This window comes from Pleurodeles waltl, chromosome 4_2 (genome assembly GCF_031143425.1).
Source record: "Pleurodeles waltl isolate 20211129_DDA chromosome 4_2, aPleWal1.hap1.20221129, whole genome shotgun sequence".
NCBI classification, from domain to species: Eukaryota; Metazoa; Chordata; class Amphibia; order Caudata; family Salamandridae; genus Pleurodeles; species Pleurodeles waltl.
Window position 1 is genome coordinate 313,636,826 of NC_090443.1, and position 18,592 is coordinate 313,655,417.

The 18,592-nt window shown below is 47.2% G+C and overlaps 1 protein-coding gene across 6 annotated transcripts in view; it reads right to left on the reverse strand.

Moving 5' to 3' along the window:
- The window catches only part of SGSM3 (small G protein signaling modulator 3), a 256,141-nt gene that overhangs the window by 204,591 nt on the left and 32,958 nt on the right, over window positions 1-18,592 (reverse strand). The window contains exon 1 of one of the 6 annotated variants that reach the window (XM_069231274.1): window positions 3,922-4,206. The exons of 2 other annotated variants lie outside the window; for them this stretch is intronic. The gene's annotated coding sequence lies outside the window, so the exon portion shown is untranslated. Of the gene's footprint in view, window positions 1-3,687; window positions 3,709-3,811; window positions 4,207-18,592 lie in introns of those variants that run through there. 3 more of the 6 variants (XM_069231270.1, XM_069231271.1, XM_069231272.1) reach the window with 3 other exon arrangements.

Below are 18,592 nucleotides of genomic sequence, written 5' to 3' on the forward strand. Positions count from 1 at the left end.
ACGATAGGGATCGCTTGAGAGTGAAATGACACACCGCAAGCCCTTTTTCATGCATACTCGCCTGTGCTGGGTTATTTTTGACGCACCCAAGGTACATATTCACGCTGACAGTGTTAGTGTGTGTTTTAAACTACATAAAGGCTCTTTTTGCTTTTTAATTGATAACTTGACATGTGTATTGTGGATTTTTGTCGTTTTGGTCTTGTGTTGTTTAAGTTAAATATTTTCTATTTTACTAAACCTGTGTTGGGTCATTTTGAAGAGTTTTCAATGAGTGATTGTGTGTGTTGGTACAAATACTTTATACCTAGCATTCTGAAGTTAAGCCTACTGCTCATGCCAAGCTACCAAGGGGGTAAGCAGGGGTTATCTGAGGGTGATTCTCTTTTACCCTGACTAGAGTGAGAGTCCTTGCTTGAACAGGGGGTAACCTGACTGTCAACCAAAGACCCAATTTCTATCAAGGGGTTCTCTGAGGTCACCTGCTGGCACTGGCTACTCAGTTGCTCCCAGAGTATCCCACCACCTTGGAATTCAAGATGGCAAACCCCAGGGACACTTTGGAGAAGCTCTGGGCACAACCCTGGGCTAGTGATGGACAGGGAAGTGGTCACTACCCTCTCCTTTGTCCAGTTTTGCGCCAGAGCAGGGACTGGGGATCCCTGAACCAGTGTAGACTGGATTATGCAAGGAGGGCACCATCTGTGCCCTTCAAAGCATTTCCAGAGGCTCTCTGAGGATACCCCTCCCATGCCTGTAACACCCATTTCCAAAGGGAGAGGGTGTAACACCCCTCTCCTAAAGGAAATGCATTGTTCTGCCTTCCTGGGGTTAAGCTGCTCAAGCCCAGGAGGGCAGAACCCTGTCTGTGAGGTGGCAGCAGCTGGGGCTGCAGTGAAAACCTCAGAAGGCTGGTATGGCAGAACTTGGGGGCCATGGTGGAGCCCCCAGAGTGCATTGTATTGTGCAACCAATTCTGGAATTATTATTGGGGTACAATTCCCAGTTGTTAGACACCTCACATGGCCATACTCAGAGTTACCACTGTGAAGCTATATATGACCTATATATAGTGCACACTTATAATGCTGTCCCTGCACTCACAAATGGGCCTGAACAACGTGGGGCACTTCTGCTAGTGCAGTGGTGTCCTCACACAGAGGTACTATGCACCTAGCCTTCAGGGTCTGAAGGTTGGACATATAGCTGACTCATAAGTGACCTGGTGCAGTGAAAATGGCTGTGAAATAGTGCTTACCCTACTTCACTAAGGCTGAAATGGCAGTCCTGAAAAAGTGTTTGTATGAGTTCCTTATGCGTGGCAAAAGAAATGCTGCCCATAAGGATCTCCTGGAACCCCAATGCCCTAGGTACCATATACTAAGGACTTATAAGGGGGGTCCAGTATGCCAATTTGGAATGGAATACTGGGTTACCAGTATTTAAGTACAAATTTGGAACTAGAAAGAGCATAACCACTGGAGTTCTGATTAGCAGGACTCCAGTGACACTGTCAAGCATACTGACGAAAACAGTGAAACAGACTGACATGTAGGGCATAAACCATAAGAACTGTGGTCCTGACTAGCAGGATCCCAGTGTCACAGTCAAAACACACTGACAAATAGGCCAAAAATAGGGGTAACCATGCTAGAAAGAGGCTACCTTCTCACAGCAGACATGTTCGTTCGGGTGAAGGGAGGGGATGGGACGGTTTACACCTAACAGCATTGTTGGGATGAAAAATAACCATAATAACCTATTATATATACTTGCTTCACAGATTCCACTACCTATATACTGTAATGTTCACCAATACATCCGAATGTTTAACAGCAGATGTATGCATCTATCAAAATGCTAATAAAGTTTGTGTTTAAAAAAAGACGGCACTGAAGTATGAAATTGCCCCAGAACCCCAAGAAAAGATATCAGGTTAACCCACCAACCTATTCTAAAGGGATGCAAATCCGAACACGACGGTATACATACAGATTTCTGATGCTGGTGCATTAGCAATACCGAATGCAAAGCTGTGACATTCGCAGCTTATATATCGATAAACCCCGATGTGCAGCAAATCAATAAAGAAGCACAACTCATGGATCAATAAACCATCAGGGTTAAGACATAAAATTCACTCAACACCTGGCGCGCTCACACACAAACCATGGTATTCTTAATCATTAACTCAGCGTGTGCAATCGATAAAGCAACACCCCTAGTATATTAGTTAACCAACGCCGTCACACTTCGATTAACCGATCACGCCTCGCACATCAATACAAAGATTTGAACACAAAAATGAATTCACCTACCTCGGAATTTACCACTCTGCAGCGCCTGTGCTCACTAGGTTGCCAATCTGACGCTCAAGTACCCTAAGTACACCTTCAGTGCCTGGGCCCACTGGGTACCTACCCTGCTGCTTCCGCTTCGCCTTAGGTACCACTAAGAAACCATTATTCTACACCTGGGCCCAGGAGGTACCCATCATACTTCTCCTGTGCCCTTAAGAAACAACTCTGCTGCTCATGTACTACGAATTGTTCACCATACGACTCACATATCCACCATACGGCTCCTATACCACTAAGCAGTAAACCTTCAGGGCATGTACCCACTAGATACCCATCGTGCTGCTCCACTACCAAGTACCCACTCGGTCCCAAACTTCGATCTCGTGTAATAACTCCGTGCCACTGCTATTCCACCAAGTACTAACCGAGAGGATCCTCTGGCCTCTAGGTACGCACCGTGTCACGCTTCTATACTGGACAGCCCTTCTGTAACTCCCTGCAGTGGCTGTGAGCTCTAGGTAGCTACCCTGCCACACCTCTACCACCAAGCATGTACCACACAGTGCCTATGTATCCACCCTATATAACCTGTAACCGACTAGTACCTAGCCAGCGGTCCTCTGTCACATCTGGTCGCTCATGTACCCACCATGCGGGGTCTGTGCCCACAAAGTGCCCACCTAGACGCTCCTGCTCCCTCGAAGTACTCACTCTGTGATGAACGTGGCGACGTATCCCTCCTGCTGCTTCTGTACACCTGAGTGCACCACCTTCAATGTCTGTGCTTATTTGGTTGCCGCCCTCCTCCGGCACCCCCCCCGCCCCCCCCCCCCCCCCCAAAGTACTCTCGCTCTGCCGTTCCTTTACATCAAAGTACCCACCTCGACGTTACTCTGCTCAGTGCGTACATAAATGCGGCGAATGTACCACTAAGAACCCCCATGTTTTACCTGGGCCCATAAGCTACCGTTCCTCTCTTGTACCAGAAATTACCCACAGTGTATTTGCCCAAAACGCAGCCATCTTCTCTGCCGTACCCACCCTGCAGTGTATGAGCCCTCTATGCCGCTTCTGCACCATATAGTACGGCGCGGTAGTGACTCTGCCAACCAACCCATTCTTGTACCCACTAAACACTCACCCAGCAGAGCCAGTGCGCACTAGGTCCTACTCTAGTCCTGCGCCCATTAAGAACGGATTATGTGCCTCCTATACACTTTAGGTAACCCTGCGTAGCTCCTGTGCTCGGCCACTACCCGTGTGCCTCTTTGGTACCCACAGTGCGGTGCCTGTGCAGACCCATTAACACTTTGAGGTGTCTGTACCTAACCTGCGCGCCTTTCCCGTTAAACCACACCGGCAACCCATATGCCTGTTAAGTACCTACCTTGCAATGCATGTGTCCATAGATAATACATTATGTACCCGCTGAGTCGCTAGAACACCTGAACCCACAAATTACACACCCTGCAACTCCTACCCACTAAATATCTTCGTTGTGAATCACGCACCCGGTAAACATCCACCCTGCGGCTCGCGTGCATACGAAGTACGCCACCCAAGGGCTCCTGCAGCCAGGAATTAATCCGCCCGGAAGCCTCTGTGCCATGAAGTTACCCACCCTGCCGCGTCCGGACCGAGGAGTTGTTAATGAACGCCCTGCGGCTTCTGTACTCGGTAAGCACCCACGCAGCGACTCCGGAAGCAAACAAGGATATTAGGCCCAGGCTCCAACTAACACCAGGCGGCTCCGTTCCTGGTAAGGTCCGACATGTAGAGAGGTTCTGTAGCCGTAGATCTCTTAAAAGCACAGCCGGCAGGAAGGCAGCTTTTTCCTGTCCTCCCCCATGTCAGACCCGCTTGACACACATCCTGGTACTCCTCACAGTGTTTGTTCACTGAGGGCGAAACCTGTGGGCCCCGCCCGGTCAAGGAATAGAGGCGGGGTGCTGCTTCTCTCAATGCGACAGAGGTGTTCAGTAGTCCGGTACACGCCTTGGTAGAGGCCTCCCGTCTGCCTACATGCATATTTATAGAGGTCTCCTCTCTGCTACTATATCCAAGAAAGAGGCTTCCCGAGTGCTCCTATGGACATACGAAATCTACAATGTGTCTATCTACATATACAGACACATTACATATACAGAGCAAACGTAGCAATGATTAGGTTTTATTGACAAAAACATTTTTAACAACATTGGTGGCGTCTAACAAGTGTTATGTGGATGTATATAGCGTGGCTTTGCCCAGTAATAGATCCAGGCGCTAAAGCACGAGTATTGCCTACGGACTAAGTGTGTAATGAGTCCGCCTCAAAGAATTAGATGAAGAGCCAGGTCTTCAGCTTCTTGCGGAATTCAAGAAGCAAGGAAGCGGACCTGATGTGCAGAGCCAGCGCATTCCTCGTTTAGGGTGCAATGTGGGAGAATGCCACACCTCTCATAATGCTGCTGCCGATGCGGGGTGTGAGCGCAGGTGTCTAGTGTGTTGGTGGAAGTGAAGGGGGCTGTTAAGGTATGTTGATCCCGTGTTGAGCAGTGCCTTGTATGCATGTGAGTTTGAAATTACATGAGTTTATGTATGGGAAGCGAGTAGAGCTCTACGAGATGTGATGTGATGTGGGTGCGTTGTAGGAGATAGAGGATGAGTCTTGCTGAAGCATTCTGCATGGTCGGGAGTCAATGGAGGAGATGGTTGGAGATTGTGGCATAGAGTGCATTGGTGTAGTCTAGTATGCTTGTGATGAGGGCTTGTCACATGGCACATCTGGTTTTTACGGCGTATCCATGTGAAGATCTTATGAAACATAAGGAACCTGGAGGAGCTGATTGTGTTGACCTGTGCTGTCATGTCATCTGCACACATTTTTTTTTTTTTTAAATAGTGTTCATCAGATTGGGCTTCAGCATGGCAAGAATCATGCAGAGCTGTCAAGCAGTACACCCCCCCCAAAATAAAAAAAATAAAAGGGGGAGGGGTCATAAAAGTGGCCTTTCTCATAACTCACACGTGAAGCTTTTGACAGCACTACTAATAAGTTACACAAAACTTGGTGACAAAGAAGAACTTCGCTCAGGAAGTGCTTTTGATGGTTTAATGTACACCTGTTGAGTTGTTAACAATAAATTAGCATTAGGAAAGTGATTTCTGTAGGTTTCAAATTGAGCAGACCTGTCAATCACACTTATATTGCACTATCTAGACCATTAGTGAGCAGACAGTTTGCAAATCTGGGCGTGTAGTCCCATATTTAAAAAAAAAAAAAAAGAAAATACAATTGAACAAGGGGGCTTTTACCTCCCTTCATCCTTTTTGTGCCTGAAAACTCACGCCGATTTCACGGACCCAAAGCAGCCCAGAATGTCTAGCTCCAAATTTAATAAAATTGTTGGTCTCACTATTAAAGTATGCAAGGCCTTTGTCCCGGCATCCTGAACAAAAAAAAATGAAGGCACCATAAGGGGTTCAGGGAAAGAATCTCCTGAACCACTGGCGCATGGTGGGGGGCGGGGGCTCAAAGAAATACCCCTTATATCAAGATTTGTTATTTTGCCACAGAAATTTGTAGGACCCAAACTATGTGCACCCAGGCCAAGTGTCTGCAAATTTGAAGCCAAAAGTCTTCAACCCTTGCTGGATAGGTGGGGAGTCTGGTCATAAGCCTGCCCCTGCAATGAACCCACACAGAGCACGCCTATGTAGGGGTTGGCTTGTCACAGTATGTTGGGTGCAGGGCCTGGCCACAGGTACCTCAGCTAACTGCTGCTGCACATGGACAAAAGGTATGCATAGATGGTTGGACATTCGCAATGGGTTGGATACCATGATGGGTCTGGTGCAAGGCCAATGGCCATGCACATCAGAGTTTTTTTTTTTTTTTTTTTTAAACTGTTTGTATTAATTTTACACAAAGAACAAGCACACTTAGTGCGTCAACAGCTTTACTCAGAATACATTGCCAATTGAAGTTCAGAGTACAATCATTTAATACATCGGGTAAAAGCGGACACTTGATAAAGAACAATGAAATATCTAGTGAGAACGACTGGCCAATGGTGTGACCAGATCATGAAACAACAAAGCACTTTAAGGTTCTGTATTTCACCCTTGATTGCCAGGAAACTATAGCAGGCCAATAATCCAGGAGATTGTCAACCCTCCCCCTCAGAGCTCTCCCCTGATGTCCGGTCGTCATCTTCTGGAAGCCTACCCAATAAGTGAGCCCAGAGTTGTATGGCCACAGCCAACCCCTCATCTGTGAGGGATACTCTCATGCGATGTTCCTCTGCCACTCCCGATTTCCATTCCAATATGTCACGAAGCCAGTATGTAAACAATGGGACCTTTGTACTCATCCAGCCGATGGCCATCCGCCTCTTTGCCAGTAATAAGACAAATTGGGGCAACCTATAGCAAAAACCTATGCCCCTGAGACACCACCATCTCCAGGAGACAGGCAAGTGGGGTCAATGGTACATTCATTTCAGTAACAGATTTAACAAGTGACACAACCTGCCCTAGGGTAAGCCCGAATCTGCGCACAGCAGCATGCAATGTGCAAAAAGTTGGCTTCAGCAGCCCTGTAACATGGACAAGTGTCCCACCTAGTAGGGTCTATTTTATTAATCCCTTGTGGTGTATGAGCCGCTAAGCTCTCCCTGTACACCTCTGCTGTGGGGGGGGGGGGGGCCCTACCTCTGAAGATCAGCTAATTGGTCCTTACTTTTTTTTTTTTTTTTACAGGTCTCCCATGAGTCTCCTGCGTGTTCAACAAATCATACATATGCACTCTCCCCCCCCCCGACTACCGCTTTTAAAGCCTCCCACTCCACTGCTCTGTATCCATAGTTCCCCACTTTGTGGTCATGTTGTTCATTATTGCTGTACCCAAGTCTGCCCCACAGGCTACATCTGATAGTAAGTCAGATGGCATATGCCATGTCCGCGCCCTGCTCAGCCTCTCGCTCCAAGCCATAATCAGCAAAACAGATGCATGATCTGAGAGGAACCTTGCCATGTGCAGCAACGCATTTATCTGAACATCATGTAATCCTCCCACCAGGAAGCGATCCAGTCTACTGTAAGTATTATGGGTCCATGAGCAACACGTGTATTCCTGGAGATCCAGATGTAACTGTGGCCCTCCATCCAGTAGCCCCAGCTTCTCTATTGCCGACTGCAACACGCCTGTCATCAGGGGATTGGTACCACCCCTGGGCAGACGACAATCCCTCTCCCCTTCCAACACACAATTGAAGTCCCCAGCCCAGTTTATGGGGGTACCCACACTATCTATTAACAAGCCCTGTAACCATTCAAAGAACCCTCGGTCGTCATTGTTTGGGGCATACAAATTTAAAAGCGCAAACTCTTCCCCATTCAAGGCGCCCTGAAGCAGGACATACCTTCCCTCCTCATCTGCTTTGCTATAAGTGAGTCTGAACGGAACCCGGGGGGGGGGGTCACCCAAATGATCAGCCCTCTTGCATAAGAGTACGAGGCAGAAAACAATTGAACTCTCCATTTTCTATGTAATGTCTGTGCCTCGTCCATCACCAAACGAGTCTCTGTAGGCAAGCAATTTGGATCTTATTTCGTTTGAGAAAGGAATGCACTCTAACATTTAGTGTACCCACGGAGCCCTCTGACATTGCATGTTATTATATTGAATGTCTCAGCCATGAGTCTAATAATGTCCCACTCTAAACGCCGCTCCCATTGCTGCCTCTCCTGTCCCATTGCTGCCTCTCCTGTGGACCCAGTCAAAGGACACCAGCCCTCAGGAATTTTTCGCTGTCTTGGGACGCATACTACAACAATAACTAAGAAAGCCTCTTTAACTTTAGAGGCTATGAACAATCCTCCCCATTCCCGGAAAAACAGCATAACGACATTTCACACTGCAAATCCAATGATTTCTTGCTGTCAGATGGAGAGGCAACCCACCCAAGGTCAACCCCTTCAGAACATATTTCTCCAGCAAGGAATACAATTTAAGTAGGATATTGGTAACAGGGCCCTCCACTCCAAGTTCTGAAAGTGTATATCCACTACCTCCAGCCTACGTCACTACTGCTTGACATCCATGTGACTGCAGCAGAGCCAGCCCAACTACCTGTAGAAGAAAAGAAAAACTCAAAGGAGTTATTTAGCCAAGGACACCATGACATGTCATCACAAGCCCCAGATTCCTTCTGGATCACTGCCTCTTCTCGCATTGATTAAGTAGCATCGGTCCGCACTGCCAGCCCTGAGCGGCAAGGGCCATGGTTCCATCCACCTAAATATCCACTCTACCAGGATCAGTCCTGTCAGGGGAATACTGGCCAGCCAGCCACCACCAATGTGTCTCTCGTCGCCCCCCCCCCCCCCCCCCCACACCACCATCCCCACCCAGTCCCCGGCCAGTACCTGCCTGAACAGTCAATCTGCGTGATCCAGATCTCCATGCAGGATTGTGCTCCATAGGTGCTTTGTCCCAGACCTCCAGCCACTGCCACACAACCTCAGGTATATCAAAGAAATATGACATGCCTCCCAAAAGAACCTTCAGTCTGGCCGGGTACAACAGCATATAACGTAGGCCCATGGAGCGGAGCTTGGTTTTGACCTCTAGGAAAGTCTTCCGAGCACCTTGCACTTTGTTTGTATAGTCCAGGTAAATGGCGATCTTCCAATTCTCAAACCTGGCAGTGTCAGTGTCCCTTGCTGCTCTAAGGATGCGGTCTCTATTCTCATAATGCAAGATATGAGCAATGATAGTCTGCGGTGGGACCCCCAGGTTGCGGAAGCGCAACCAGTGCGTTGTGCACCCTCTCAATAGCTAACATGAAACAGAGACCATCAGGCCTCAGGGTGTCTTTGTTCCAGGCTTCAACAAACCGCTTGAGATGTGCCCCTTCGATTCATTCAGGGAATTCCAACAACAGCTCGTTATTGTGGTGAAAGGGGCCCTCCGCATCCTCCACTCTGGCCTCCAGAGCCACAGAGCATGACTCATCCGCAGCCACCTTGTTCTTCAGGGTGGTCATCTCTGCCTGGAGTTCCTCAATGGATCTCTCCACCAGACGAACCTTATCTAACACCTTACGAAGGTCAGTGCGCTGACACTGACCTCTAGGGCCACAGTTCTATCTTATTTTTCAGGGCCAACCGGAAGCCCTGTATGGCCTGCAACAACTCCGCTATCGAGGGCTGCCCAGTCTCATGGCGGGTGCCCAGACCCCACCCGGTCAGAAGTATGGCACGTGGTGCGCTGGGATGCAGGGGCCGGCAGTGCATAATGATCCACTGTATTGCCCTGGGGTGCCTGTTGCTTATTCTTCCAAATGTGCTTGTTGGAAGGTAGCCTCTTTCTAGCCTTGTTACCCCCACTTTTGGCCCGTTTGTGAGTATATGTCAGGGTGTTTTTACTGTCTCACTGGAATCCTGCTAGCCAGGGCCCAGTGCTCATAGTGAAAACCCTATGTTGTCAGTATGTTTGATATGTTTCACTGGGATCCTGCTAGCCAGGACCCCAGTGCTCACAAGTTTGTGGCCTATATGTGTTCCCTGTGTGGTGCCTAACTGTATCACTGAGGCTCTGCTAACCAGAACCTCAGTGTTTGTGCTCTCTCTGCTTTCTAAAATTGTCACTCCAGGCTAGTGAATAATTTTACCAATTCTGATTAGCACACTGGAACACCTTTATAATTTCCTAGTATATGGTAGCTAGGTACCCAGGGTATTGGGGTTCCAGGAGGTCCCTATGGGCTGCAGCATTCCGTTTGACACCCATAGGGAGCTCAGACAATTCTTACACAGGACTGCCACTGCAGCCCGAGTGAAATAACGTCCATGTTATTTCACAGCCATTTTACACTGCACTTAAGTAACTTATAAGTCACCTATATGTCTAACCCTCACTTAGTGAAGATTAGGTGCAAAGTTACTTAGTGTGAGGGCACCCTGGCACTAGCCAAGGTGCCCCCACATCGTTCAGGGAAATTTCCCCAGACTTTGTGAGTGCGGGGGCATCATTACACGCGTGCACTACATATAGGTCAATACCTATATGTAGCGTCACCATGGTAACTCCAAACATGGCCATGTAACATGTCTGGGATTGTGGAATTGTCATCCCAATACCATTCTGATATTGGGGGGACAATTCCATGCATCTCCGGGTCTCCAGCATAGAGCCCGGGTACTGCCAAACTAACTTCCCGGGGTTTTCTCTGCAGCTACCGCTGCTGCCAACACTCAGACAGGTTTCTGCCCCCCTGGGGCCTGGGCAGCCCAGTCCAAGGAAGGCAGAACAAAGGATTTCCTCTGAGAGAGGGTGTTACTCACTCTCCCTCTGGAAATAGGTGTGAAGGGCTTGAGAGGAGTAGCCTCTCCTGGCCTCTGAAATGCTTTGAAAGGCACAGATGGTACCCTCCTTGCATAAGCAAGTCTACACCGGTTCAGGGATCCCCCCAGCCCTGCTCTGGCACGAAACTGGACAAAGGAAAGGGGAGTGACCACTCCCCTGACCAGCACCTCCCAGTGGAGGTGCCCAGAGCTCCTCCAGTGTGTCCCAGACCTTTGCCATCTTGGATGCAGAGGTGTGAGGGCACAACGGACAGCGCTGAGTGGCCAGTGCCCGCAGGGGACGTCAGAGACCCCTCCTGATAGGTGCTTACCTTTCTCTGTAGCCAATCCTCCTCCGAGGGCTATTTAGGGTCTCTCCTGTGGGTATCTCACCAGATACCAAATGCAAGAGCTCACCAGAGTTCCTCTGCACTTCCCTCTTCGACTTCTGCCAAGGATTAACCGCTGACTGCTCCAGGACGCCTGCAAAACCGCAACAAAGTAGCACGAAGACTATAAGCAACATTGTAGTGCCTCATCCTGCCGGCTTTCTCGACTGTTTCCTGGTGGTGCATGCTTTGAGGGCTGTCTGCCTTCACCCTGCACTAGAAGCCAAGAAGAAATCTCCTGTGGGTCGACGGAATCTTTCCCCTGCCAAAGCAGGCACCAACCTGCTGCATCACCAGTCCCCTCTCATCTTGACGAGCGTGGTCCCTGGAACACAGGAGCTGGATCCAAGTGTCCCCGACAGTCCAGTGGCCCTTCTGTCCAAATTTGGTGGAGGTAAGTCCTTGCCTCCCCACGCCAGACAGTAATCCTTTGTACCGCGTGAACTGCAGCTGCTCGGGCTTCTGTGCACGTTTGAAAGACTTCCTTCATGCACAGCCTAGCCCAGGTCCCCAGCACTCTGTCCTGCATTGCCCAACTCGCTGAGTTGGACTCCGACTTCGTAGGACCCTCTTTTGTTGTGCTGAGTCGACTGTGGTGCTCAGATTTTCTGAACGCCTGTTCAGGTGCTTCTGCTTGGGCTCTCTGTGTTGCTGAGTGCCCCCTCTGTCTCCTCCTCCAAGGGGCGACCTCCTGGTCCTTCCTGGGCCCTGGCAGCACCCAAAACCTTCAACCGCGACTCTTGCAGCTAGCAAGGCTTGTTTGCAGTCTTTCTGCATGGAAACATTTCTGCATCCTCCAGCACGCCATGGGACATCTTCTGACCAAAGGAGAAGTTCCTGGCACCTTCCGTTGTTGCAGAATCTTCGGCTTCTTCCACCCGGAGGCAGCCCTTTTGCACCTTCATCCGGGGTTTAGTGGGCTCCTGCCCCCCCTGGACACTTGCGTGACTCTTGGACTTGGTCCCCTTCCTTTACAGGACCTCAGGTCCAGGAATCTGTCTTCAGTGCTTTGCAGTCAGTTGTTGTCTTTGCAGAATCCCCTATCTCGACTTTACTGTCTTTCTGGGGTAGTAGGGTAACTTTACTCCTACTTTTCAGGGTCTTGGGGTGGGGTATCTTGGACACCCTTAGTGTTTTCTTACACTCCCAGCGACCCTCTACACTAGGCCTGGGGTCCATTCGTGGTTCGCATTCCACTTTTGGAGTATATGGTTTGTGTTGCCCCAGGCCTATTTTTCCCTATTGCATTCTATTGTGTTCTACAGTGTTTGCACTACTTTTCTAACTGTTTACTAACCTGACTTGGTTTGTGTGTGTATATTTTGTGTACATTACTTACCTCCCAATGGAGTATATCCTCTGAGATACTTTTGGCATATGGTCACTAAAATAAAGTACCTTTATTTTTAGTAACTCTGAGTATGGTGTTTTCTTATGATATATTACTAAGTGATATAAGTGGTATAGTAGGAGCTTTGCATGTCTCCTTGTTCAGCCTAAGCTGCTCTGCTATAGCTACCTCTTTCAGCCTAAGCTGCTAGAACACTTCTAATCTACTAATAAGGGATAACTGTACCTGGTACAAGGTGTAAGTACCACTAGGTACCCACTATAAGCCAGGCCAGCCTCCTACAGTGCTCCAACTGGCACAAGCTTCATTACAAGTATACAATAGCGCAGCAACCAGCACCTGTGGGCCACCCCTCCACAATGCAGACCAGGTCCATGCACCCACCCCGGGCCTCCAGTCGTTTCTCCAGGGGCAGGCAGCCCCCAAGCATGCAAAGCACCATGTGTAGTCTCCAGATCCCACACCGTTCCCTGCAGATCACAACCAGTGGAGTGGCGCCCTGGGGAAAAGTGCAACTATTACAGCTGTCTCGGGTCCAACAATCAAGCCGCAGCACCCAGCCCAGCTCCACAGGCCAGGCACCGCATCTAGCGCCCCGAGAGGCCAATCACTTCCGGGTGCCCGTCCGCCTCACATACTGCCAGGAACAGGGGCCTCTGAGCCGTCGGTCAGCCCTGCTCCACTCGACGTCGGTCCCTTCATGGAGGGACAGATCACCATCCAGCTCAACCAGCCAGCTCTGCACAGGCTGAACTCAGAACGGGACCAGGTGCGTCCCTCCGGTCTGGGTCTCCACCCCTTCTCCACCCTCCGCTAGTCTCAGGGGAGAGGTTGCCACCCACCCCCCTCGCAGGCACAGAGGTCTGCCAGCAGTGGGAAAACTCTGGCCCTGCCGGGGACCAAGTCTCTGGCGATCACAGTCTTTCTCGCTTCAGGCCGCTCCTCAAGATCGCCATAACAACCAGCATCACCAGGGGCGCCCCCGTGGCTCATGCCCACCGAACAAGGAAGGCAGCACGAGCGCGGAGTGTGGGCCCACGTTTCAGCGGTCAGAGAGCCCTTGTTCGTCAGGATTATTCAGGGTCGGTCGGGTGCCTCTCAGGCACGCGTCCTATTGGCAATCTTGCATGGACATGCCCCCCATGCACATCAGAGTTGGATGCCCACAGTGGGTTGTGTGCTGCCACGGCTTCCAAGCCATGATCTGCAGCAAACCACCACTGCATATAGTGTGTTGGAAGCAAATGTGGATGTGATACATGATCAAAAACGGTAAAAATTACCATCCAATTGCCTTGGCCAGTTAATTACCACAACACATCTATGTGCCAGCTTAGGACACCCTTTTCCTTCAAGTAATTAGTCTCTATTTATTTCCTTAGTTTTTGTATCAAAATGTACTAAATTACCTACTTAATTTTCATATGTTGTGTGCATAGCATCAAAAGTTTAAATTTGTCATGCTTTAATGCATTCCTGCGGAATACCATTCGCCAGGGACCAAACATTGGTGCAAGGATTCTATAAGGCAAAACAAAGACACAATATTCATTGATCAATGCGCAATAAAGGTGGTCAATGAAATACTTACCAAAATTGTTGTTAACAAGTAAGACTTACCACATCCATAGTACATGTTTAGTACAGCTATACCCGACCAATCGCTTCATATTTAAATATATCGGTAATAATAAGTAGTGCATACTGATCAAAAAGCCTACTGATGCCAAGAACCCTAGATTACTCATTTAATTGGACAGTAATCCATTTATATGAAGAGATATCAATGGTAAGGTAATCACAGTGATCGATTCTACATTTAACTAAGCTTATATTTCAGGTACAGTCCCAAAACGTTAAATCAAGTACCTATATGTATGTCAAATGCCAGGTTTATGGAATCAATAATAATCATACAGACAGTTAGTTGTGGTACCAACATGTCACAGTGTACCTTTCAAGCACATGAATGACTTCACACCACATGTTTAGAGGGTGATATATGGAATGGGGCATCTGAATTTTGGATGCTAGAAGGTCAAAATGCTCTTGTCTAACGTGCATTGTTAATTAAAGGACTGGGACCCCACAGAGCGTTCCACGTTTAATGACTAGATTACGTGAAACTGCAACTGAAAGAATCCATCACTGTATTGTAAATGCATTTATATAGCGTTTATTAATCTTGATGTGACATTGAAACACCTTACTCCAGGCAGCATGCTGCTCCAGGAACCCAATGTGGTTAGTGCAGTGTTACTAGTTATTGTTGGCTGCTGGGATTAGTGGTGTGCACTCAATCAAACAATTCAATGTGTTCACTTCAGTTTCTTTGTAGTAGATTTAATTAATAAGAGTTAAGTGTGATCATTTGTGAGGGAGCATGTGAACTCATATAGATTGTTGGTGGGATTAGTAGACACTCTACAATAGATAAGGTATTGTTAGGTTGCAGCGGTATGATTTTCAGAGAAGGAGAAATTGTACTCTTGTAAATAAGAAGTGGACAATTTACAGCAATACAATAATTAGGGTTGCAGCAAACATGCATGTGACAGAGAAGGTTTTGCTCAAAGATAGGAAGTATATAGAGAATGGAAGGGAAGGAGAGGACCATCTGAAAGAAAAAGGAAAGGAGACAAATCAGTAGTTTTATGTAATGGGCAGTTTTGCATGCCAGATTTTAGAAGTATATGGGATGTTTTTTGCGATAGCGTGCAATTTGAGGATGCAAAACGTTAAAATTAAACAACATTAAGTATTTGTGCTCTCACTAGAATCAGGCAAACAGTCTGTCCATTAATAGGCTGCCACAAGATCACTGTTTAAGTAAGGTTAGTTGATCAACTCAGGGATTGAAAGCGAAAAGTAATGACTGGACACATATATAGTGAAATAGCAAGAGCTTTAGGCTGCATTCAAAGGAAGCAGTAACCTTGAGATCATAGCAATGTGAGGAAATAAAATAGAAGGGTAGATAATGAAAACACTGAAAAGGAGATTCTATAAATGCAGAAGCAAATGTCTTCTGGTGTTAATCATCGAGCATACCTCATACTATTAATTACAAAGCAAAGTGGGGTCCATTTTGGATGCCTCTGCTTTTACATTGCACAAGATGGATGGCAAGGACAGCTTCTCCAGGCAGTGGAAGTGTATTACCTGCATTCTTGTGGGTGGAGATGCAGATACTAACCTGCAGTGGATGGGGACTACCTTCCTTTAGAAATTCAGTGAAGACTTTATTAGCAAGTTGAGCTGATGATGGCAAAGTGGAGCAAGTTAACACCTCTGTGTATGTCTGTTGTGGGAGCTCCAGAACAGAGACTAATCTTAAGTGAGGGCTTTACTTGACATAAGGCCGTCATTGGACAGCAGCCTGGAAATATATGTATGTGTAGGTAGCTCAGCAACGTTTTGCTGAACTCTCTCACCTTTATTGCTACTGATAAAAACTCTCATGAATGTATATCTTATTGACTTTACTTGTATCGTGTTTTAGGATTGCAGAGGTCCATAAACTCTATTGTGATATAAATGCGTTTTTAAGTGCAAGGAAAAAAAACTGGCCAAAATCTGTTTGCATGTTAAAAAGGAAAGCCACAGAGTGAAAGGATGGCTAGTTTCTACATGCTACAAGAGCTGCAGAGAAATATCATCTTATAATGCATGGATTTACCTAGATTAGAACCTCTCCTGCTCAAGAAAGGATTTGGGCTTGTGAACAAATACCATAGGGAAACCAGGAACCACTTTTATATTTTGCAGATTGGAAAAGATGCAGTATATTGTACATCTATACCCCATATGTTCAAGATATGAGGAAATCCCTGGGCAAAAAACTCTGTCGTCTCACAGTGGAATGGCCTCACTGGAAGGACTTAAGAGCTAATAGAAAGAGTGAAACCTGGTCATTCAATTCATAAGTAACACGGTTGGTAAAACAAAAAAAATACTAAATAGAAAGTATTTTATTTAGACAATCATAGTATAGGGATTAGAAGAAAAAGGGAACTAATGATAATATTCCCACCAGAATCCATTCAAATAAACTAGATGAAGTTGTAGATTTCCAACTTGCTTCTATGACACACCTAAAACCCTTGTATAAACCACTCGCACCCCAATATTATGCACTTACAACTTCTCTACAGCACACTTAAAATTCCTCCATAACCAAGCGACTACGACAACTCCTCTACAACACAGCTGCGATCCCTACATTACTCCCACACTACGACCTACAACACCTCTATAATACCACTCCAACTTCTTTTGAATAATCGTTTCACAGTACAATTACTACAATTCATCTGCAAATACCTTTGAGGCAAATCTAAACGCCCCTTCACAATAACGTCTTTACAAACCCTTAATAACACACCTACAACAACCCCTAAGCAACCCTTCCCAGGTCCAGGTACACCTTTTAACACTCCCTTTGTAAGTCACCAAAGTTGCCATGCTAGATTTGTGCAGTGGAGGCTGGATGCAGGGCATGGCCTATGGACCTTCTACAGGCAGCCAAGCAGTATTGTGCATGGCCTTCAGCTGCGTGAAACAGAGGCTGTCTGCAGGACACGACCTACAGGCAGGCCCAAGCCAAACCTTCCATGGGTGGCTAACTCCTACTGCACATTGCCTTAGACAAGCGCAGCAAGAGTTTTCTTAAACCCTTCATCGGCATCCAAGGCCCACTACGCAAGGTCCGTGGCTGTGCATAGCAAGGGTTGGCAGGATGGGCTGGTATATGGCCATGCCTTGCACACAACCTCTCATGGGTGTCCAATCCAGGCTGCGCACAACATTCGACCTATGAGGTCATTTAACATATTGAGTGAAGTCTATGTAAGGTCATAAGCAACGTATGGAAGAGATCATAATATCTCACCATAACCAGTGAAGTTCAATGGGTTTTTATGGTTGGTTTTGTACACTTAATTGGATTTAAACATGTTATCAGTAAATTTCTAAGTTTTTCTCAAATGTGCATTGAGGTCCAATAAGCAAAACTTAACTTTTACTTTTTCCTCCAAGCAATTTCTGGGGTTTTTCCATCATAGTTCCCATTGAACTGTTCATTGCACCTAACTTCCGTAGTATGGCCACAACAGAGAGGAGTGGGTGGTTAGCCGCAGGGCCTGATTTCAAAGTCATATGCAGCAGGGTTTGGTCAAGGACAGATGTAGTGCATCAAGTTAGTTGAGATTTCTTTTTCAGGATTCGCAAATCCTGACACCCTAGGTGATGGTCTAGGATTCACAAAACAGCACAGGATTCACAAACCTCTCAAATTGATCTTTTGTTTAAAAATTTTAATTATAAAGCCTGAGTGTCCCTTTGTGGACCTGCAAAATGGGACTGCGGGTCGAGGTAGGCTCGCTGTGCCCTCTCACACACTTATTTTTTCAACACGGGGTGTTCAGTGCACGGTGTTGGGTAATTGTGGCTGCACAGAAAATGTTCTGTCACTGCCAGATAATCAAACCACAGCAGCTTTGAAAATCTGCAGTAGGGGGGTTTGGGGGGGGGGGGCTGGGGGGGGGTGACAAAGTTCTCTATTCCACTGGTTGCCTTTATTTTTTTTTTTAAATAGATTCACACATCTTCATGGACTTCCAAATCTGCAAAAGGATCCCGGGAATAGCTGTCCACATATCTCTAAACTATAACCTTTTCATGCACAGACAGAACACGTTGTACATGCACATTTTTTCAAACACAACTGAGACTGCATTTTTACTTACATGCCAAGTTTAGTGTAGTTCTGATAGCCTTTTTTGTATCAATGAGCAAAGAGTCCTATTGGAGGCAAAATGTAATGTCACTTTTGTGTGACTTTCCCTCCCCCTATTTTTTTTTATTTTTGCACCCGCTTGGTGCATAAAAACTGAAATAAAAAAGCAGAGTTCCCAAAAAGAAGAAAAAAAAAAAAAAAAGGAACCAGGGTAGGGACACCCTGACCCCTTAGCTCTGGTGCAGGAAACCCACAAGGACTCCCCAGAGGAAAAAAAAGAAACCCAGCACAGGCTCCTGCGCTTGTTTAAATGAAGTCTCTGGTTTGATCCGGTCCCAGGGGCATTGAAATTTTGAATTGGGGGACGCCTGGCCCCTCCGAATCCCCAGGAACGGCCATTCTCCCTGGGGTTAACATCAAATTAAATATTGTCTCCCCTCCACACCCCCCCACCTGCAGACGCAGGGATCAACACCTTACCAGG